The 5,703-nt window shown below is 42.2% G+C and overlaps 1 pseudogene; it reads right to left on the reverse strand.

Moving 5' to 3' along the window:
- Positions 1-125: 125 nt before the first annotated feature.
- LOC103208790 lies at positions 126-926 on the reverse strand (annotated as a pseudogene).
- Positions 927-5,703: the final 4,777 nt, after the last annotated feature.

The following is a 5,703-nucleotide window of genomic DNA, read 5'->3' on the forward strand; positions in this document are numbered from 1 at the left end:
TGTATTTACCTCAAGTTCCTTTTCAATACAAGTTCAAGCATAACTATTCTTACAAAATTATTCTTAGAAGATTTTCTTTTGTTTTATCAAATGATCCTTTATTGAAATATTTTCATTCATAGTTCTTAGCTAGCTGGGCATTCCTCCACTCCACTGTTGATGTCATGAGGGTAGTGGCCATCAACATTGCAGCCCACAGATGAGGCCAAACCCAAAATTCAAACTAACTGCCACTGAGTTGATTCTGACTCATAGCCACCCTATGGGACAGAGCAGAACTGCCCCACAGGGTTTTCAAGACTGTAAATCTTTACCAAAGTAGACAGCCTCATCTTCTCTGCTGAGTTTTTGGTTAGTAGCCAAATGCCTTAACCTGTGTGCCACCAGAGCACCTTAGGCAGTCCCCAGGATCTCTTTGATAGTTCCAGAGAGTTCCCTGGCTAAAGATCTGTGCTGCATCTGTTGGGCAATGTTGGCAATCTAATCAAAAGCGATATTTCTGATGTACTTTTATTTTTCTATTTCTTTCTATGTCTGGGTGATTCCTGGAGGGTTGAAATAATCAAGGCAGAGGCAGAAGGTACCACCTCAATCTGGCCCTTTCTTTTCTAGAATGGTCAGTTTCACCGTAATCCTTACATTTTTCAGGTCATTGGTTGCCTTGGCAATGTCATCACCAAACTTTATTGGAAACAGACCCAGGGGACTAATCTCGGGGGCCAAGGTGGAAGTTGCACTGACTTCCCCTTCCCCTTCCTGTCCTGAGTGTGAATCTTGGGTACACAAAACACCTCAAGTACAGGACTGTGATATCCTTGGAATCAAACTTGGGCAACACGTCAGAAGCAGCTGGAGTTGGATGAACAAAGAAAGTTGCACCTAGGCATTCTTGGAGCTGAAAGCTTTTTCCTGTTTTGAATGGCCATGCCTGCAGTAAGCACTGCTTGTTATTTTCAAAAGCTGCCTGCTTTGGCACCCTAAATTTCCCGCATACAGTACATGTGTGTGAACTAAAGCTTTCAGACAAGGCTTTTCAGCATATGACAGTGTCCTGAATGGCATAGTGCCTAAGGCATTTGACTGCTAACCAGAAGGCTGGAGGTTCAAACATACCAGCCACTCCTCAGAAGAAAGGTTGGGCGATCTACTTCCATAGTGATACCGCCTTGAAAACTCAAGGAGGGGTCGCTATGAGTTGGATCCAACTTGATGGCAGTGAGTTTGGTTTTTGTTTTTGGAAGTTAACAGGTTAAAGAAAAACACAAAAACAAATGGCCTGTGGCAAAACCAAACCAAAAAAAGGTGCTCTGGTTGTGCAATGATTGAAGCATTTGGCTGCTAATCAAAAGGTGGGCAATTCAAACCCACCAACTGCTTTGCGGGAGAAAGATGAGGCAGTCACCTTCCTAAAGATTTACAGCCTTGGAAAGCCTAATGGAGAGTTCTCCTCTGTCCTATAGGGTCATTATGAGTAGGAATCCTTGTAAACAAGTCTTGAATTCTGGCTTTCACCTCTGCTAGTGCTGTGACCTTAAGCCTCTTTCTTGTCTATTAAGATCAGAACAGTCATACTGGCCTGAGCTGGTTATCAAGTCATTGTCTACGAGTCCAAAATTCACCTTTTTAGTCTCTGCTTTGTGATACTAGGGCTAGGATTCTGCAAACCACATTCCTGCTTTGCCAGCTGCTCCTTCTTCGGCTCTGCCAATAGGGGGTGCTGAGGGACAGGAAGGTGGAAGCAAGAGAAGGTACTTGCTCCCTCATGTTTTTATCAGCATCACTCTAGCAATGATTCTTCAACTGGACAGTGTTGCACGCCACCTCCCACTCCCAACCCCAGGTCAGCGGCAGAAGAAGCTCCCAGGCACAAGCTGGATTCTGAAAAAAAGAGGCAGCAAAAGCCAGGTTGCTCAGACAAGTCTTTATTAGGGAATTTACATACAGAGATCAGAGCCAGAAATCTTACATCATAGTCATCTGGGCAGAGTTCCATGCAAAATAGTGAGTATTAGATATTTATATACTGTATCATCTAATGCTCACATGTAAGGAAAATGATGTACCTATTTGCACTAGAGTCTAAACAGTGGTTAATGGATAGTTTTTGTGCTAGTTAATGGGCATCAACTGACATTACTATGGAATCAGACATGGTGTGTTTTATCCCTGGCTCAGGTCACAGGTCAGTCAGGTACTCTGGTTCTTTTTCAGAGTCCTTTGAGGCAAGATCCATCTTGAATTGTTTAGGTCCCCCTCAGATAGTAGCTTTTGTATTTCAATTCCCAGGCTTTTTTCCCCCCATTTTATCAGACCCATTCTAGTATCGTCCTTCAGAAATACTAGCACCAGCTAACCAGAGCCCTCTCCTCAAGGTAAGGATCTCAGCTCTGCCAGACCCTTCCTTTGAGCTCCTGAGGGAGCAACATCAGCTTCTGGGTTCTAATAACCCCATCTCTGTCCTTTGTTGCCCCCACCTATGGTGGGTGGTAGCTGCTTCCTGTAGTTCCTTTCTCTATGTTATCTCAGTGTCACTCTTTTTCTTTTTCAGTTCCCCAATACCAATTCCTTAAGGAGCTCTGGAGGCACAGTGCCTAAAGCATTTAACTGCTAACCAGAAGGCTGGCAGTTCAAACTCACCAAGTACTTTTCAGAAGGAAGACGGGGCAATCTACTTCTGTAAAGATTTATCACCTTGGAAACCCAATGGGGATCATTATGAGTCGGAATTGACTCAATGGCAGTGAGTTTGGTTTGGTTTTTTAAATACCAGTTCCTTATAGCATCAAAATAGCTGATCTGATTTCTGTTTTCCTAACTTGACTTTGACTAATACCAGCTGAATCCAGGAAAAAGGTAGGATTCTGGGATTGGGTTTGATCATGCTCTTGGCCTTGAATAGAGTGCTGGCTCCTAGTTGCACCACAATTAATAATCAATCTGTAGTTGATTACGATAATATGCTTACTGAAGCATGGCTTTGGCTATGTTTAACCATTACAGCTGCAAGGTTTGTGAGATAGGATGGCTATTTCTGAGTGCACGGAGCCATTACAGAAAGAAAATGATCAGCTCAAGTTATGGTCAGGGAACTAGAGAACTTCTAATTCAGCCCTGAAAGAATGTGTTATTTCTTATAGCTGTTCTCCATTATGCATCACTACAATGCAAGTTGAATTCACAGACTTGCCAAGTCTCCTGTGTGCAAATTAGAGCACTGAATGGGATGGAGTGAGACCTTGAGATTTAGAATGAGGACATCTGTGTGGGCTCAAAACCAAAAATCTGTACTCCTTAGACCTCTAAATTCCAACATTTCTAGACTTTGCCCTTTGTTTCTCTACCCTATGGATGAGAATTGCTTCCTGTGTTATAACCTGGGGTTCTTTTGCCTTTTCAGTTTTCTAATAGCTGTTTAGCAAATCCCTAACACTGAAATCTCCTTAAATGTGATTTTAGCATATAGCTCAATATATCACACACACAGCACACTCAAAAGATACTAGTTTTTTCCTGCTTAGCATAACTCTTTCCCATTATATTATACTGCCTCCAATTGGGCAGGCCATAACTCCTCTCTGAATTTATTTCATTTGTAAAATGAGTATATTTTCTCTAAAATTTGAGGTATTTTAAAGGGAGAGTGAAAGAGAACATCCACCAGAGGAAGAAATACATTGCTGGGCTAGTATTCCCACTGTGCCTACCTCTCACCCACTGCCATCAAGTTGATTCTGACTCATGGCAACCCCCAAAGGGTTTCCAAGGCTGTATATCTTTATGGAAGTAGATTGTCTCATCTTCCTTCTATGGAGCAGCTGATGAGTTTGAACTACTGACCTTCTGGTTAGCAGCCAAATGCCTTACTCACTACCCCACTAGAGCTCCTTACTTACCTCTCACAGGAGTTCATAAATACTGAAACTATCAGTGATTAGAAAGGCCTCCTGCTCACTATTAATGTGTAAATGAAACACTCTACTGAAGAAGTTTGTTATGGGGCACTCAGGACAATATCGTCAACGAACTTTGGGATCCCTGGTATCATTATGGCTTGTTCCCTCTTGTAGGAACTGGTGGGACTAACTGACTATGTTGATCTCATGTAAGTTTTGCTAAGACTGATAGCACCATTTTAAAAGATAGGCCAATCATCGCACAGATTGATAGAAAACGTGAAAGTCACTGAAACGTTTTGAGCAGGAATGAAGCATAAGACTGATGAAAATTTTAAAACCTAATTAGCAAATTGAATAAAGCATTGACAAATTTTAAATTTCGCTAGTATTTTTGTAGGAAAACAATATAAAATAAGCTGGTTGGGTTAATTTTTTTTTTTGTATTTGGAATGTGCATTACTTTCCTCCACCCCTTGTCTGTCAGTTTATTGTACTGTGGTGGTTTGCATGTTGCTAAGGGCCTGGGGGCTATGCCACTGGCATTTCAAATCCAGCTGGGTCAGCCATGGTGCACAGGTTTCAGTGGAGCTTCCAAACTAAAACAGACTTGGAAGAAGGAAGGGGCCATCCACTTCTCAAAGAAATGGCCAGCCAGTGAAAAGTTTATGAATAGCAGTAAGACACTGTCAGATGTATTACTACTGTAAAACTTTATGAATACCCCTGAAACATTGTCCGATATGATGCTGGAAGATGAACCCCTCAGGTCAGAAGGCACTCAAAATGTGACTGGGGAAGAGCTGCCTCCTCAGAGTGGAGCCAACCTTAATGATGTGGGAGGAGTAAAGTTTTTGGGACCTCCATTTGTTGATGTGGCACGACTCAAAATCAAAACATGGAATGTATGACATATGAATCTAGGAAAATTAGAAGTTCTCAAAAATGAAATGGAACACATAAAGAATGATATCCTAGGTATTAGTGAGCTGAAATGGAATGTTTTTGGCCATTTTGAATCAGAAAACCATATGATCTACTATGCCAGGAATAACAAATTGAAGAGGAATAGGGTGGCATTCATCATCACAAAGGATGTTTCAAGATCTATCCTGAAGTATGTCTGTGAAGCAGGGAGTGTACCCAAGACCATGTATAGGGTTGACAGACAATGGTCCTATAAGTGTATTTGTATGATCTGAATTCCCAGATGTATAGTAGAGCTGACAAGGGACAAGGTTGTAGTCACTTCTTGGTCACACAGCCAGCTACCCAGAGGGACCAAGTAATTGAATCTGTAGGCTCAGAACAATAGTCGCAGGGGACATCAAGCTCAATTGGCACAACATACTACACAAAACATTGTTCCACCTCCTACTTTGGTGAGTAGCAATTGGGATCTTAAAAGCTTGCAAGCAGCCATCTAGATGCAACGATGGGTCTCTCCTCATCCAGAGCAAAGAGGAATGAAAAAATCCAAAGTTTCATGGAAACAATTAGTCCTATTGACTGATAACTATTTGATCCTCAGGCTATATGACTATGAGACCAGAAGAACTAGATGGTGCCTGGTTACCACTGTCAACCACTCGGAGAGGGATCTATATAGGAGATCCTGGATAGAGAGGGAGAACAATGTGGAACAAAACTCAAAATCACTTGGAAAAAAAAAGGTGGGGGGGAACCAGGTTTGCTGGTCCAATAGAGCCTGGTGGAACCACTGAGACTATGGCCCCTAGCAGCCCTTCAGGTCTGGAATTGAACCCACACCTTTGGCTTCCAGCCAAACAAAAGACAGGCATATGAGTTG

This window comes from Orycteropus afer, unplaced genomic scaffold (assembly GCF_000298275.1).
Source record: "Orycteropus afer afer isolate SDZICR_OR568_19922 unplaced genomic scaffold, OryAfe1.0 scaffold00464, whole genome shotgun sequence".
Classification (NCBI taxonomy): Eukaryota; Metazoa; Chordata; class Mammalia; order Tubulidentata; family Orycteropodidae; genus Orycteropus; species Orycteropus afer.